The sequence below is a fragment of the Phyllobates terribilis genome, unplaced genomic scaffold (genome assembly GCF_046119375.1).
Source record: "Phyllobates terribilis strain yellow unplaced genomic scaffold, ASM4611937v1 Scaffold_11__3_contigs__length_659146591, whole genome shotgun sequence".
Taxonomy (NCBI): Eukaryota; Metazoa; Chordata; class Amphibia; order Anura; family Dendrobatidae; genus Phyllobates; species Phyllobates terribilis.
Window position 1 is genome coordinate 4,095,535 of NW_027362771.1, and position 17,270 is coordinate 4,112,804.

Below are 17,270 nucleotides of genomic sequence, written 5' to 3' on the forward strand. Positions count from 1 at the left end.
GCTCCTTTTAGCATGCTAAAGAAGATTCAAAGAGGTTGAGCGGCTATGTGTTTTTTGTTCAGCCAATACCTTCTACCATTTCTGCTATATAATTAACAGGACGGTTTTCAATGGCTAAAATCAAGGAATAATGTCATTGCACAAACAGTCATTTCTCTGCTTGGAAAGGTGGAATTCTGAAATTTTGGGCTTTTTCCTACTCCTTTTTGCGTGCTTAAGAAGATTCAAAGAGGGTGAGCTGCTGTCTGTTTGCGTTCAGCCAATACCTTCAACCCTTTCTGGAATATGAGTAACAGGATGGTTTACAATGGCTGAAATCAATGAATAATGTCATTGCACAATCAGTCATTTCCCTGTTTGGAAAGTTGGAATTCTAAAAATGTTTTGCTTTTTCCTACTCCTTTTAGCATGCTAAAGAAGATTCAAAGAGAGTGAGCTGCTATCTGTTTACGTTCAGCCAATACTTTCAACCATTTCTTGTATATGAGTAAGAGTACATTTTTCAATGGCTAAAATCAATGAATAATGTCATTGCACAAACAGTCATTTCACTGCTTGGAAAGGTGGAAATCTGAAATTTTTTTGCTTTTTTCTGCACCTATTAGCATGCTAAAGAAGATTCAAAGAGGGTGAGTTGCTATCTGTTTGCGTTCAGCCAATACCTTCAGCCAATTCTGGTATACGAGTAACAGGACCTTTTTCAATGTCTAAAATCAATGAATAATGTCATTGCACAAACAGTCATTTATCTGCTTGGAAAGGTGGAATTCTGAAATGTTTTCTGTTTTTTTCTTCTCTTTTTAGCATGCTAACGACGATTCAAAGAGGCTGAGCTACTATCTGTTTGTATTCAGCCAATACCTTCAACCAATTCTGGTATGTGAGTAACAGGACGTTTTTCAGTGGCTAAAATCAGTGAATAATGTCCATGCTCAGTCATTTCTCTGCTTGGAAAGGTGGAATTCTTTAATATTTTGCTTTTTCCGGCTCCTTTTAGCATGCTAAAGAAGATTCAAAGAGGTTGAGCTGCTATCTGTTTTTTATTCAGCCAGTACCTTCAACCTTTTCTGGTATATGAGTAACAGGACGGTTTTCAATGGCTAAAATCAATGAATAATGTCATTGCACAAGCAGTCATTTCTCTGCTTGGAAAGGTGGAGCTCTGAAATTTTTGCTGTTTCCTGCTCCTTTTTGCGTGCTAAAGAAGATTCAAAGAGGGTGAGCTGCTGTCTGTTTGCGTTCAGCCAAGTAATTCAACCCTTTCTTTAATATGAGTAACAACATGTTTTTCAATGGCTAAAATCAATGAATAATGTCATTGCACAAAAAGTCATTTGTCGGCTTTGAAAGGTGGAATTCTGAATTTTTTTGCTTTTTCCTGCTCCTTTTATCATGCTAAAGAAGATTCAAAGAGAGTGAGCTGCTATCTGTTTGTGTTCAGCCAATACCTTCAACCATTTCTGGTATATGAGTAACAGGACGGTTTTCAATGGCTAAAATCAATGAATAATGTCATTGCACAAACAGTCATTTCTCTGCTTGGAAAGCTGAAATTCTGACATTTTTTGCTTTTTCTTGCTGCTTTTACCATTCTAAAGAAGATTCAAAGAGGGTGAGCTGCCATCTGTTTGTTTTCAGCCAATACCTTCAAGCATTTGTAGTATATGAGTAACAGGATGTTTTTCAATGGCTAAAATCAATGTATAATGTCAATGCACAAACAGTCATTTGTCTGCTTGGAAAGATGGAATTCTGAATTTTTTTTGCTTTTCCCTGCTCATTTTAGCGTGCTAAAGAAGATTCAAATAGGGTGAGTTCTGTTTGTGTTCAGCCAATACCTTCAACCATTTCTGGTGTATGAGTAACAGGACGTTTTTCAATGGCTAAAATCAGTGAATAATGTCCATGCTCAGTCATTTCTCTGCTTGGAAAGGTGGAATTCTGAAAATTGTTGCTTTTTCCTGCTCCTTTTAGCATGCTAAAGAAGATTCAAAGAGGTTGAGCTGCTATCTGTTTGAGTTCAGCCAATGCCTTCAAACTTTTCTGGTATATGAGTAACACGACAGCTTTCTATGGCTAAAATCAATGAATAATATCATTGCACAAACAGTAATTTCTCTGCTTGGAAAGGTGAAATTCTGAAATTTTTTGACTTTTCCTGCTCCTTTAGCATGCTAAAGAAGATTCAAAGAGGTTGAGCTGCTATGTGTTTGTGTTCAACCAATACCTTCTACCATTTCTGCTATATAAGTAACAGGACGGTTTTCAATGGCTAAAATCAAGGAATAATGTCATTGCACAAACAGTCATTTCTCTGCTTGGAAAGGTGGAATTCTGAATTTTTTTCTGTTTTTTTCTTTTCTCTTTTTAGCATGCTAACGACGATTCAAAGAGGCTGAGCTACTATCTGTTTGTATTCAGCCAATACCTTCAACCAATTCTGGCATATGAGAAACAGGACGTTTTTCAATGGCTAAAATCAGTATATAATGTCCATGCTCAGTCATTTCTCTGCTTGGAGAGGTGGAATTCTTTAATATTTTGCTTTTTCCTGCTCCTTTTAGCATGCTAAAGAAGATTCAAAGAGGTTGAGCTGCTATCTGTTTGAGTTCAGCCAATACCTTCAACCTTTTCTGGTATATGAGTAGAGATGAGCGTTGTTCTAGTCGAACTGTTCGCCAATCTCAAATTCGAGCTGTTTTGGGCGGTGTTCGAGCCGTTCGGCGAACACGAACTATTTGAGAAAAATTCGGCTTTTCGAGGTTATGTTCGATAACTGTTCGTGCACCAAAATCATAACTGGATTTTTTCTCAGTAATGATGAAAATTAATGTTAATACGCAGTTTGAGTGTACAGCGGGGTGGGGGGAGGGGCAGGGGATGGATCTCTGCAGGAACAATGAAGATCTCCATTTTTTTTTCTCTTTCCCGCATTTACAGTGGGGAGGTGCAATCTGTCAGCCTATCAGCAGCGCACACACGGAGCGAAGTGCTTTTTTTCACACAAGCAAGGGCATGTGTCATTGGCAGTGTATGTCACATGTCCTTGCCCTATAAGACAAAGCCATTTTCCCCGTCGCCACCATTTTCTCACTGCTGCAGCTGCGTGTTAGACGGCACCGCTGTTGCTGTGTGCGCTATACCTTGTTAATTTCAAGCCAATTTTCGCACAAATATACAGATAGCTTGGGAGTAGGGAATAGTTGTGATTGCAGTCCTTTTAAGGACTAGGTTACAACATTTCCTACGACTTTTATCAGGGAGGTCTGTGCTCTTAAATAGATCGGTTGTGGGAGTAAAGACTAAATGTAATTGCAGTCCTTTTCAGGACTAGGTTACATGAGTTCCTATCAGTTTTTGCCAGGCAGGTCTGTGCCAGTGCTGTGCAAGTTTTTTTCACAGCATTTGGCTGAATCTAGCAAAGCTAATCCTTTTTGGCCTATTGCAGAGTGTGTTAGTCAGTGGAGTAGCCTATCTGTGTTGCAAGATATACCACCTGTGTATAGAATACCAATTTTTTTACTGCACCTAGTGAAGTAAAATCTTTTGGGCATAGCATCATTCTATTAGTCCATCTATACTGACCTCCATCAGGTTGCAAAGTAAAACTAATTTTTATCTGCATCTACAGTACCTCTGAAAAAATATTTGGGCTTCTAGCAGTGTGTGGGACTTGTTCTATTAGTCCATCTATACTGACCTCCATCAGGTTGCAAACTGAATATAGTTTTTTCTGCATCTACCTCTTAAAAAATTTTGGGCTTCTAGCTGTGTGTGGGTCTTGTTCTATTAATCCATCTATACTGACCTCCATCAGGTTGCAAACTGAATATATTTTTTTCTGCATCTACCTCTGAAAAAATATTTGGCCTTCTAGTAGTGTGTCGGACTTTCTCTATTAGTCCATCTATACTGACCTCCATCAGGTTGCAAACTGAATATAATTTTTTTCTGCATCTAGCTCTGAAAAAATATTTGGCCTTCTAGTAGTGTGTCGGACTTTCTCTATTAGTCCATCTATACTGACCTCCATCAGGTTGCAAATTAAAACTAATTTTTATCTGCATCTACAGTACCTCTGAAAAAATATTTGGGCTTCTAGCAGTGTGTGGGACTTGTTCTATTAGTCCATCTATACTGACCTCCATCAGGTTGCAAACTGAATATAGTTTTTTCTGCATCTACCTCTGAAAAAATATTGGGCTTCTAGCTGTGTGTGGGTCTTGTTCTATTAATCCATCTATACTGACCTCCATCAGGTTGCAAACTGAATATATTTTTTTCTGCATCTACCTCTGAAAAAATATTTGGCCTTCTAGTAGTGTGTCGGACTTTCTCTATTAGTCCATCTATACTGACCTCCATCAGGTTGCAAACTGAATATAATTTTTTTCTGCATCTAGCTCTGAAAAAATATTTGGCCTTCTAGTAGTGTGTCGGACTTTCTCTATTAGTCCATCTATACTGACCTCCATCAGGTTGCAAATTAAAACTAATTTTTATCTGCATCTACAGTACCTCTGAAAAAATATTTGGGCTTCTAGCAGTGTGTGGGACTTGTTCTATTAGTCCATCTATACTGACCTCCATCAGGTTGCAAACTGAATATAGTTTTTTCTGCATCTACCTCTGAAAAAATATTGGGCTTCTAGCTGTGTGTGGGTCTTGTTCTATTAATCCATCTATACTGACCTCCATCAGGTTGCAAACTGAATATATTTTTTTCTGCATCTACCTCTGAAAAAATATTTGGCCTTCTAGTAGTGTGTCGGACTTTCTCTATTAGTCCATCTATACTGACCTCCATCAGGTTGCAAACTGAATATAATTTTTTTCTGCATCTAGCTCTGAAAAAATATTTGGCCTTCTAGTAGTGTGTCGGACTTTCTCTATTAGTCCATCTATACTGACCTCCATCAGGTTGCAAATTAAAACTAATTTTTATCTGCATCTACAGTACCTCTGAAAAAATATTTGGGCTTCTAGCAGTGTGTGGGACTTGTTCTATTAGTCCATCTATACTGATCTCCATCAGGTTGCAAACTGAATATAGTTTTTTCTGCATCTACCTCTGAAAAAATATTGGGCTTCTAGCTGTGTGTGGGTCTTGTTCTATTAATCCATCTATACTGACCTCCATCAGGTTGCAAACTGAATATAATTTTTTTCTGCATCTAGCTCTGAAAAAATATTTGGCCTTCTAGTAGTGTGTCGGACTTTCTCTATTAGTCCATCTATACTGACCTCCATCAGGTTGCAAATTAAAACTAATTTTTATCTGCATCTACAGTACCTCTGAAAAAATATTTGGGCTTCTAGCAGTGTGTGGGACTTGTTCTATTAGTCCATCTATACTGACCTCCATCAGGTTGCAAACTGAATATAGTTTTTTCTGCATCTACCTCTTAAAAAATTTTGGGCTTCTAGCTGTGTGTGGGTCTTGTTCTATTAATCCATCTATACTGACCTCCATCAGGTTGCAAACTGAATATATTTTTTTCTGCATCTACCTCTGAAAAAATATTTGGCCTTCTAGTAGTGTGTCGGACTTTCTCTATTAGTCCATCTATACTGACCTCCATCAGGTTGCAAACTGAATATAATTTTTTTCTGCATCTAGCTCTGAAAAAATATTTGGCCTTCTAGTAGTGTGTCGGACTTTCTCTATTAGTCCATCTATACTGACCTCCATCAGGTTGCAAATTAAAACTAATTTTTATCTGCATCTACAGTACCTCTGAAAAAATATTTGGGCTTCTAGCAGTGTGTGGGACTTGTTCTATTAGTCCATCTATACTGACCTCCATCAGGTTGCAAACTGAATATAGTTTTTTCTGCATCTACCTCTGAAAAAATATTGGGCTTCTAGCTGTGTGTGGGTCTTGTTCTATTAATCCATCTATACTGACCTCCATCAGGTTGCAAACTGAATATATTTTTTTCTGCATCTACCTCTGAAAAAATATTTGGCCTTCTAGTAGTGTGTCGGACTTTCTCTATTAGTCCATCTATACTGACCTCCATCAGGTTGCAAACTGAATATAATTTTTTTCTGCATCTAGCTCTGAAAAAATATTTGGCCTTCTAGTAGTGTGTCGGACTTTCTCTATTAGTCCATCTATACTGACCTCCATCAGGTTGCAAATTAAAACTAATTTTTATCTGCATCTACAGTACCTCTGAAAAAATATTTGGGCTTCTAGCAGTGTGTGGGACTTGTTCTATTAGTCCATCTATACTGACCTCCATCAGGTTGCAAACTGAATATAGTTTTTTCTGCATCTACCTCTGAAAAAATATTGGGCTTCTAGCTGTGTGTGGGTCTTGTTCTATTAATCCATCTATACTGACCTCCATCAGGTTGCAAACTGAATATAATTTTTTTCTGCATCTAGCTCTGAAAAAATATTTGGCCTTCTAGTAGTGTGTCGGACTTTCTCTATTAGTCCATCTATACTGACCTCCATCAGGTTGCAAATTAAAACTAATTTTTATCTGCATCTACAGTACCTCTGAAAAAATATTTGGGCTTCTAGCAGTGTGTGGGACTTGTTGTATTAGTCCATCTATACTGACCTCCATCAGGTTGCAAACTGAATATAGTTTTTTCTGCATCTACCTCTGAAAAAATAGTGGGCTTCTAGCTGTGTGTGGGTCTTGTTCTATTAATCCATCTATACTGACCTCCATCAGGTTGCAAACTGAATATAATTTTTTTCTGCATCTAGCTCTGAAAAAATATTTGGCCTTCTAGTAGTGTGTCGGACTTTCTCTATTAGTCCATCTATACTGACCTCCATCAGGTTGCAAACTGAATATAATTTTTTTCTGCATCTAGCTCTGAAAAAATAGTTGGCCTTCTAGTAGTGTGTCGGACTTTCTCTATTAGTCCATCTATACTGACCTCCATCAGGTTGCAAATTAAAACTAATTTTTATCTGCATCTACAGTACCTCTGAAAAAATATTTGGGCTTCTAGCAGTGTGTGGGACTTGTTCTATTAATCCATCTATACTGACCTCCATCAGGTTGCAAACTGAATATATTTTTTTCTGCATCTACCTCTGAAAAAATATTGGGCTTCTAGCTGTGTGTGGGTCTTGTTCTATTAATCCATCTATACTGACCTCCATCAGGTTGCAAACTGAATATAATTTTTTTCTGCATCTAGCTCTGAAAAAATGTTTGGCCTTCTAGTAGTGTGTCGGACTTTCTCTATTAGTCCATCTATACTGACCTCCATCAGGTTGCAAATTAAAACTAATTTTTATCTGCATCTACAGTACCTCTGAAAAAATATTTGGGCTTCTAGCTGTGTGTGGGACTTGTTGTATTAGTCCATCTATACTGACCTCCATCAGGTTGCAAACTGAATATATTTTTTTCTGCATCTACCTCTGAAAAAATATTTGGCCTTCTAGTAGTGTGTCGGACTTTCTCAATTAGTCCATCTATACTGACCTCCATCAGGTTGCAAATTAAAAATAATTTTTTTCTGCATCTACAGTACCTCTGAAAAAATATTTGGGCCTCTAGCTGTGTGCGGGACTTGTTGTATTAGTCCATCTATACTGACCTCCATCAGGTTGCAAACTGAATATATTTTTTTCTGCATCTACCTCTGAAAAAATATTTGGCCTTCTAGTAGTGTGTCGGACTTTCTCTATTACTCCATCTATACTGACCTCCATCAGGTTGCAAATTCAAAATAATTTTTTTCTGCATCTAACCCAGCCAATAGTTTTGGCCTAATACCACAGTTTGGCCACTCAGCTCTGCTCGGTTACCATCCATTGTTTTTTTGTGCAAACAACTCCAGAGTTGTGAATTAGTTAACCACCAAAATGAGTGGAAAAAGGCCTGCTGCTGGTGGAAAGGGGAATAGGCATGTTGGGAAGGGGAAAAAAGGTTGTGTCCGTGGGGTAGGTGTTAAAGCAACAGTAACATCTGCAGAAGAAAGACCATCTTCCAGCCAAACTAAAATGTCTACTTCTTTTAGCGGACAATGTGATAAGATCCCTTTCTTACGGCCACGCCAATCGCTACAAATTCCAGATGAGGCACAAAAACAGCAGGTGCTTCAACGGATATCAAGTGCTCCTTTAAGTGGGCTCTCCTCCACATCAACTTCAACATCACAAATACTCCAGTCCTCAAAGGTGTCACCCAAATCGCACTTGCTTCCTCACAGCTCCCAAATCTCCAGCTGCCCGTCTGAGTATGAGGTAGAACAGATGGTTGAGTCTGCAGAGCTGTTTACTCATACTATAGCCTGGGAATCAGAGGTCGACTCCAGCGCTTCTGTGAATCCAGACGAGGAAATGATCTGCACTGATGCCCAGAATCTTTATGAGTCGGATCCAGGACCAGACGCAGAAGGTTCTGACCATAATGTAGACCCTCATTCCCAAACTGTAACTCCTGTTGGTGGAGACAATGAGGAAGACGATGATAAGACTCAAATACCTGATTGGAGCGACAACTTTAGTTTTTTGTCAGGGCAGGAACAGGTTGGCTCTGAGGACGACGGGTGTGATAACGCACAGGGTGATGATGATGAGGTCGGAGATCCCACTTACTGTCAACCCACAGTCAGCCAAGAGATGAGGTCAGCAGAGGAGGTGGAGGAAGATGCTAGTGACGACGAGGTCAGGTTGCGCCTTCCTGGACAGAGACGTAGTACTGGAAGCACGTCAACAACTGCATCCTCAAACACAACTCTGCCTCTCACCACAAGTCGTGGTGGCTCTTCAGGTCGCATGGGTGCTAAGCCTTGCATAGCCTGGGCATTTTTTCAGATCAATAAAGATGACCCAACTCGTGCTATCTGTAACATTTGTCAGCAAAAGCTAAGTAGAGGCCAAAAAATACATAGTTTGAGTACTTCATGCATGAACCGGCACATGGACATGAAGCATAAGTTGCAGTGGGAAGCTCAGTGTGCTACAATGCGGCCTAGCCGGCCGGGCCAACCACCGTCTGCCATATCTTGTGCATCCGCGGCCTCTTCATCCTCTGTGACTGGGGGGACAGCAGTCACACCTGTTTTGGGGCGCAGACCTGCCACCTCTTTACCCGCAACAGCCAGCGTGATTGGCAGGTCATCATTTTCTTTGGAGGTGGTAACACCAGCTGGTGTTGAGCGCTGTCCGACATCGATAGCACCACCTTTGGATGAAGGCAACCTAACATGTCCGCCTGCATCTTCCTCACAGACCGGCAGTTTGCCGGTGACACCCTTATCAACCCTGTCTAAGCACAATAGCCAGACCTCGGTCCCTCAGATGTGGACAAGTAAAAGACCATTTCCTCCTAGCCATGAGAAAGCTAAGAGGTTGAATTTCACCATCTGCAAGCTCTTGGCTACAGAAATGCTGCCTTTCCGCCTGGTGGACACAGAGGATTTTCGAGACCTTATGTCCGTCGCAGTGCCCCAGTACCAGATGCCCAGTCGGCACTACTTCTCAAAGAAAGGTGTGCCTGCGCTCCACCAGCATGTCGCACACAACATCACCGCTTCTTTGAGAAACTCTGTGTGTGACAGGGTGCATTTCACCACAGACACTTGGACGAGTAGGCATGGACAGGGGCGTTACATGTCGCTGACTGGGCACTGGGTAACTATGGTGACAGCAGGTCAAGGGGCTGCTGTCCAAGTCTTGCCGTCCCCACGAGTTGTGCGTCAATCCTCTTTATGTCAAAGTTCCTCCACTGCTTCTGCCTCCTCAACCTCCTCTCGGTCTTCCACCTGCACCCAAAGCCTGTCTGGTCATGCCACAAGCTTTCTAACTGCGCAGAAGGGATCCTGCACACCTCCTTACTATGCTGGCAGTAGGGCTCAACGTCATCAGGCGGTTTTTACATTGAAATGTCTGGGAAATGTGAGTCACACAGCTGAGGAGTTGTGGTCAGCTCTGGAGAACCAATTTCTTGAATGGTTGTCTCCACTGGACCTGAAACCAGGGAAGGCCGTGTGCGACAATGCTGCAAACCTGGGTGCGGCCCTTCGCCGGGGCAATGTCACACACGTGCCTTGTATGGCTCACGTGTTGAACCTGGTTGTCCAGCAATTTTTAGCCCACTATCCCAGACTAGATGGCCTTCTGCAGAGGGCACGGTCGCTGTGTGCTCACTTCCGCCGTTCGCATCCCGCAGCTCAGCGACTTACATCTCTACAGAAGTCGTTGGGCCTGCCACTTCACCGGCTAAAATGCGATGTGCCTACCCGGTGGAATTCAACTCTGCACATGTTGCAGCGACTGTGGTAGCACCGACAAGCCCTGGTGCAATACGTTCTGACGTATAGCCTGGGCCAACGAGATTCAGAGGTGGGGAAAATCACGCTGGAGGAGTGGTCTCAGATCACGGACCTATGCACCCTTCTGCACAGTTTTGAAATGGCGACGAAGATGTTTAGTGCTGACGATGCCATTATCAGCATGACTATTCCGGTGATTTACATGCTGGAGCACATGTTAAACAGAATTCGGAGTCAGGTGGTGGCACAAGAGGAGGTGGAGGAAGTAGAGGAGGAGGAGTTGTATGCTTAAGGGCTAACATCTGCAAGGTCCAGAAGGTCGGCAGCACCAAGGCGGCAGGCATGTGAGGGTGGGGGAGATGGTTTTACCAGGGCGCATGGTAGCAGCCAAACTAGTGATGAAGGTGCAGGAGCCCAGGAAGAAGTGGAGGACGAACTGATGGAAGACTCATCAGATGAGGGAGACCTTGATCACATTTCTGTTGTGCGAGGTTGGGGGGAGAGGACAGAGGAAGGAAGCATGATTGTTACCTCGCCACCAACACAACAGGGACTTGGTGCTCCTGGATGGGCAACACACATGAGTGCCTTCTTGCTGCACTACCTGCAACATGACCCTCGAATTGTGAGAATTAGAAATAATCCTGACTACTGGGTTGCCACACTGTTAGATCCCCGGTACAAAAGTAAATTTGCAGAAATTATTCCTGCCATAGAAAGGGATGCACGCATGCAGGAGTATCAGCAGAGACTGTTGCAGAATCTTACATGTGCTTTCCACAAAATACCAGTGGTGCACGTAGTGAATCTCACAGTTCCAACTTGCCAACCGTGGGACCGTCAAGTGTTCAGCACTCAAACCGTAACAGAACCACAGTATCTGCTGGTAACATCAATTTTGCGGAATCATTTCACCACTTTTTTAGCCCATCCTTTGCAAGGCCACAGGAGACAAGAAGTCTGACACATAGTCAATGCCTAGAGACGATGGTACAGGAGTATCTCCAAGTAAACATTGAAGCCACGACTGTGTCACTGGACCCTTGCTCTTTTTGGGCTTCCAATCTGGATAAATGGCCGGAGCTAGCCACTTACGCCTTGGAGATCTTGTCATGCCCCGCAGCCAGCGTTCTGTCTGAACGTGTGTTCAGCGCTGCTGGTGGTGTGCTGACAGATAAGCGCACGCGGCTCTCCACTGATAATGTAGACAGACTCACGTTCATAAAGATGAACAAATCATGGATCCGAAACGACTTTTCTACCCCTATGTCATCCTGGGGAGAGTAAAAGCTTGATGATTGGTTAAAATCACCCTACCAAACGTTTTAAGCTTTCAAATTACTAATCATGTTTGTCTGTATCTTGACTGGAAAATAATTTGGGCTTTGTAGCAGTGTGCAGCACTGATCCTATTAGGCCATCTATAATAAGCTCCACCAGATTTAAAATTAAAAATAATTTTTAGCTGCATCTAGCCCGGAAAATAATTTTGGGGCTCCGAGATGCGCAAGACACATAAGTGCCTTCTTGCTGCACTACCTGCAGCATGACCCTCATATTGTCAGAATTCGAAGTAATCATGACTACTGGGTTGCCACACTCTTAGATCCCCCAAACTTTTCGATCAACCTTTTCATTTTAATAAAGACCAAAAAAATGGTCATTTTTGAAATTATAAGCATTAGCAGGTTGTTAGAAACTGAAATCAAACAGTTTTCAACTCAAAACTTTATTCTAGGTGATGTTACATTTTCACATAGGACCCCTTGTTCGAAAGGAGCTTCTGAACTCTCTCGTCCATTGAATTTGTCAGGTTTTGGATGGTTTCTGCTTCAATTGTTTTGCATGAGGACAGAATACCCTCCCAGAGCTGTTGCTTAGATGTGAACTGCCTCCCGCCATCATAGACACTCCTTTTAATGATGCTCCAAAGGTTCTGAATGGGGTAGAGGTCAGGGGAGCATGGGGGTCACACCATAAGTTTGTTCCTTTTTATGCCCATATCAGCCAGAGATGCAGATGTTTTATGTGCAGCATGAGATGGTGCATTATCATGCAGAAAAATGATCTTGCTGTGAAATACACGGTTCTTCTTCTTGAACCATGGCAGGAAGTGCTGTTTGAGAAAATCCACATACATTATGGAGTTCATCTTTAGCGCCTTCAGGGATCCTAAAGGGGCCGACAATCTCTCTCCCCATGATTCCAGCCCAAAACATTACTCCACCTCCTCCTTGTTGGCGCTGTAGCCGTGTTTGCGTGGGGTGTCCATCAACCAGCCATCCTCCACTCCATCCATCTGGACCATCGAGCGCTGCACGGCACTCATCCGTGAACAAAACAGTTTTGAAATCAGTCTTCATGTAATGTTTGGCCCACTGGAGCCGTTTCTGCTTGTGTGAAGTGGATAGAGGAGGTCGAGAGGATGGCGTATGCACAGCTGCAAACCTCTGAAGGACCCTGCATCTTGTTGTTCGGGAGACGTTGGAGGCACAAGCAGCTTCAAAAACTTGTCTGCTGCTATGACAAGGCTTTTTTGCCGCTGCTCTTTCAACCTGACGTAATTGCCTGTAGGAAAGAGTCCTCAATTTGCCCTTATCAGCACGCACACGTGTGTACTGTGAATCAGCTACATACTTCTTGATTGCCAAGACACTTCATCCTGATCATCGCACAATGTTGATTGTAGTCATGCCTTGACCTAAACACTCCACAATTTGTTGCTTCTCAGCAGCCGACACATCCTTTTTCTTTCCCATTTTGGCAGAAAATGTAGGCTGCTTAATAATGTGAGAGAGCCTTCTTAAGTAGTCTTGCCTTTCATTGGACACACCTGCCAAACTAATTAGCACAGGTGTCTGCAATTGCTTACAGTGATATAAAGAGCCCTGACACACATCACCATCAATGAGTTTAACTGACAAACAAACAAATTCTTCCCTTATCACAATTTTACCATGTAACAAAGTGATCTATTTCAGCCATAACAGCATGGATGGATATATGTGATTGATTGATATATACTAGGACATCATCAGCAAATAGAGAGCACTTGTACTCGGTGCCTCCCACCTCAATCCACCTAATATTGGGGTTATGGCGAATTGATGAGAGCAGGTGCTCCGTCACTAGGATGTATAAGAGAGGGGACAGAGGACATCCCTGCCTTGTCCCATTGGTGATTGTGAAAGGTGATGAAAATGTTCTGACGCACCCCCTGGGCCTTGGGACACCCGGAGCCGGACCCTTTTTGGTGGATGCTGGTGGTTGTAGTCTTCGTGGCGGCGACCCGGTTCCGTGGCTCAGGGCGGTCAAACCAGTGGCGGAACTATTTATGTAGTTTTGATGTTTAAATGTCCGATTACGCCACCCGTGGATTGCGGTCAGAGTGAACCGCCGCTACAGGGCAGACCGCTGAGGCTGGTGTTGTGGGTGCAGCAGAGCGTAGCATAACTCCCCACGGGAGGAGTATAGCCTCAGGGCAGTGTATGCGGAGGATGGGGGTGATGGTGCAGGGCAGCAGCAGTAACGACACGGAGTCAGTGATGCAGTCCAGGGCCTTTACTCACAGTTCTTATTATCCAGACCACGTCTGCAGGTAACGGCTGCCCACGTCATAATGTGCTCACCAGGTGAGGGGCTCAGACAACTCCCAGATAACTTTGGAGCACTTCACAGTACCCCCTTTGTGTGTCCTTTGTCTGGCCTTTCTTACCAACACTTCTGTCCGGCTGCCTCGGGCCTCCTCTTGGTAAACTTGGCGCCAGTTTCCCTGACCCTATGTGGTGCCTTCCTAGCGGGTGTAGCGAGGGGCTGCGCCACATAAAATGTCAGAGCCTCCGGTTTCTAGCTGAGGGTCATTTCCTGCCTCCACTAGTTCGGGGACCGGTCTCCCCCTTTGGCCTGACCCCTCCACGCAGGTGGATTCGGGCGTGCGGTGGCGACTCGCCCGTCCGCACCCCTGGGATCCCTTCATTCCTCGTTCCTGGAGCCTTCTCCGCTCCTCTTCCTTCCTTCTCCCTCTTCCAGGCCTGGGCCTCTGTTACTAGGCCCGCCTCCGGAGCAGAGCTCATGCAGAGCCCCTGCTCCCTGCCACTTCTGCTCAGACTTCTCTGCACTGAACTAAGATGGTGCCCACCTTTTATTCTCCCTTCTCAATGCACCCAGGAACTGCTTCCTCCCTGCTCCTGCACTACAGGGTTCCCCTTCCTCAGTGTTCCCTCCCCCCACTCTAGCCAGGGACAGGGACTGTCGTGCCCATCTCAGGGGCATGTTGGTCGCCCTGCCCCACGGCAATGTGGTGTAATGCATGCAGGTGTCGGGTCATGATCCACACTCCATCCTTACCTGAGAGTGAGATATCACACCTCTGGGTGAGGTTCAATACGTCTGTAGCAACCGAGCCCTCAGGGTGCTACAGTTCCATTTATCTTCAGCCTAGGTGACGTATTGCGATACAGGGCCATGATTTTGGCTATAAAAGGGTCCCCTAGACCCCTACCCCAAGCTTTTTAAGAGAATCATATATGGCGTGCCAGGAGACTCTATGGAATGCTTTCTCAGCATCCAACGAGAGTATCTAATTACAAATTTTTAACTGCATCTAGCCCAGGAAATACTTTGTGCCTAGTAGCAGTGTCTGCTAGTCAGCGGATTATCCCGGCTGTTAAGCAAGCTACACCACCTGTAGTTTAGACACTTAATTTTTTCAAAGGAAATGCTTCGGGACCATGGGATACTCAGTGAAGAGCATCAGGAGGCACCCCAAGGCATAGGGGCTGGGACTGGCAGTAGGATGCCTTGCGGTGGACAGTCGAGCTCGATCCTTATAAAAGCTTTTTAACTGCAGCAGCTTTAGTGGACGCTACTGGAGCTGGAATTACGCGGCTCCTGGCATGAGACTTGCCCTCCAATAGATCCTTGTAAATGGATTTAAAGTGTATTCATTCAAATTAGAGAGACAATTTAAATTAAAAAGCTTAGAGCTGCCTCCACCACAGGGGGGCTCGCTCGACCCACCAGCGGACAGGCACCAGTATTGGGAGCGGGGGGCTGGCCATCAGGGTTCACCGCGGCTCTGGCACAAACCCGGCAACACGGAGGTGGCACGGGCAGGAGCGGACTGGCCGTGTCGGCTTCTCACTTTTTGGATTTTAGAAGGGCATGACATGCCTATATCTGTGTCTCCCCCTCCTTTTACTCCTCCACCTCTTTTCTTTTCGCATGACTATATGTACTTGTCACTTTTCCATGTGTTAGTTGTGTCTTCTGAGCAGTTTGTCAGCTTTTGGACACTTTTGAAGGTGTTTTCTATGTGTTTCTATGTGTTTTTGTTTGCCTGCCATTGGTTTTAACGGTGTTCGAAGGTGTTCGACGAACAGTTCGACGAAGAGTTCGGCGAACACACGGGTGTTCGACGAACCGAACCGAACTCGAACACTACGGGGGTGGCTCAACACTATATATGAGTAACAGGATGGTTTTCAATGGCTAAAATCAATGAATAATGTCATTGCACAAAAAGTCATTTCTCTGCTTGGAAAGGTGGAACTCTGAAATTGTTTGCTGTTTCCTGCTCCTTTTAGCGTGCTTAAGAAGATTAAAAGAGGATGAGTTGCTGTCTGTTTGCGTTCAGCCAATACCTTCAACCATTTCTGGTATATGAGTAATAGGACAGCTTTCAATGGCTAAAATGAGTGATTAATGTCATTGCACAAACAGTCAATTCTCTAGTTGGAAAGGCGGAATTCTGAATTTTTTTGCTTTTTCCTGCTCATTTTAGCATGCTAAAGAAGATTCAAAGAGGTTAAGCTGCTATCTGTTTGTGTTCAGCCAATACCTTCAACCATTTCTGGTATATGAGTAATAGGACAGCTTTCAATGGGTAAAATGAGTGATTAATGTCATTGCACAAACAGTCAATTCTCTACTTGGAAAGGCGGAATTCTGAAATGTTTTGCTTTTTCCTGCTCCTTTTTGCATGCTAAAGAAGATTCAAAGAGGGTGAGCTGCTATCTGTTTGCATTCAGCCAATACCTTCAACCATTTCTGATATATGAGTAACAGGACGGTTTTCAATGTCTAAAATCAATGAATAATGTCATTGCACAAACAGTCAATTGTCTGCTTGGAAAGATGGAATTCAGAAATTTTTTTGCTAATTCCTGCTCCTATTAGCGTGCTAAAGAATATTCAAAGAGGGTGAGTTTCTGTCTGTTTGCGTTCAGCCAATACCTTCAACCATTTTTGGTATATGAGTAACAGGACGTTTTTCAATGGCTAAAATCAATTAATAATGTCACTGCACAAACAGTCATTTCTCTGCTTGGAAAGGTGGAATTCTTTAATATTTTGCTTTTTCCTGCTCCTTTTAGCATGCTAAAGAAGATTCAAAGAGGTTGAGCTGCTATCTGTTTGAGTTCAGCCAATACCTTCAACCTTTTCTGGTATATGAGTAACAGGACGGTTTTCAATGGCTAAAATCAATGAATAATGTCATTGCACAAACAGTCATTTCTCTGCTTGGAAAGGTGGAACTCTGAAATTGTTTGCTGTTTACTGCTCCTTTTAGCGTGCTAAAGAAGATTAAAAGAGGGTGAGTTGCTGTCTGTTTGCGTTCAGCCAATACCTTCAACCATTTCTGGAATATGAGTAACAGGTAGAGATGAGCCGTGTTCGACTAGAACTGTTCGCCAATCTCAAATTCGAGCTGTTTTGGGCGGTGTTCGAGTTGTTCGACGAACCCAAACGATTTGCAAAAAATTCGGCTGTTCGAGGTTATGTTCGATAACTGTTCGTGCACCAAAAGCGTGTCCTGCATGTCTGGTGCTATTTAGAGCACCAATCATGCAGGGATTGTCTGCCACTCACTGTAATGCCACAGCCATGGTGGTTGTGGCATTACAGTGATTGCCCAAATCGATGGGAACAGTGCCAACAGTGAAACATGAAAAGCCGGCAATTCAGCAGCGGCATACACCGGTACCCGACAATTTAGAACCGAAAGAATAGA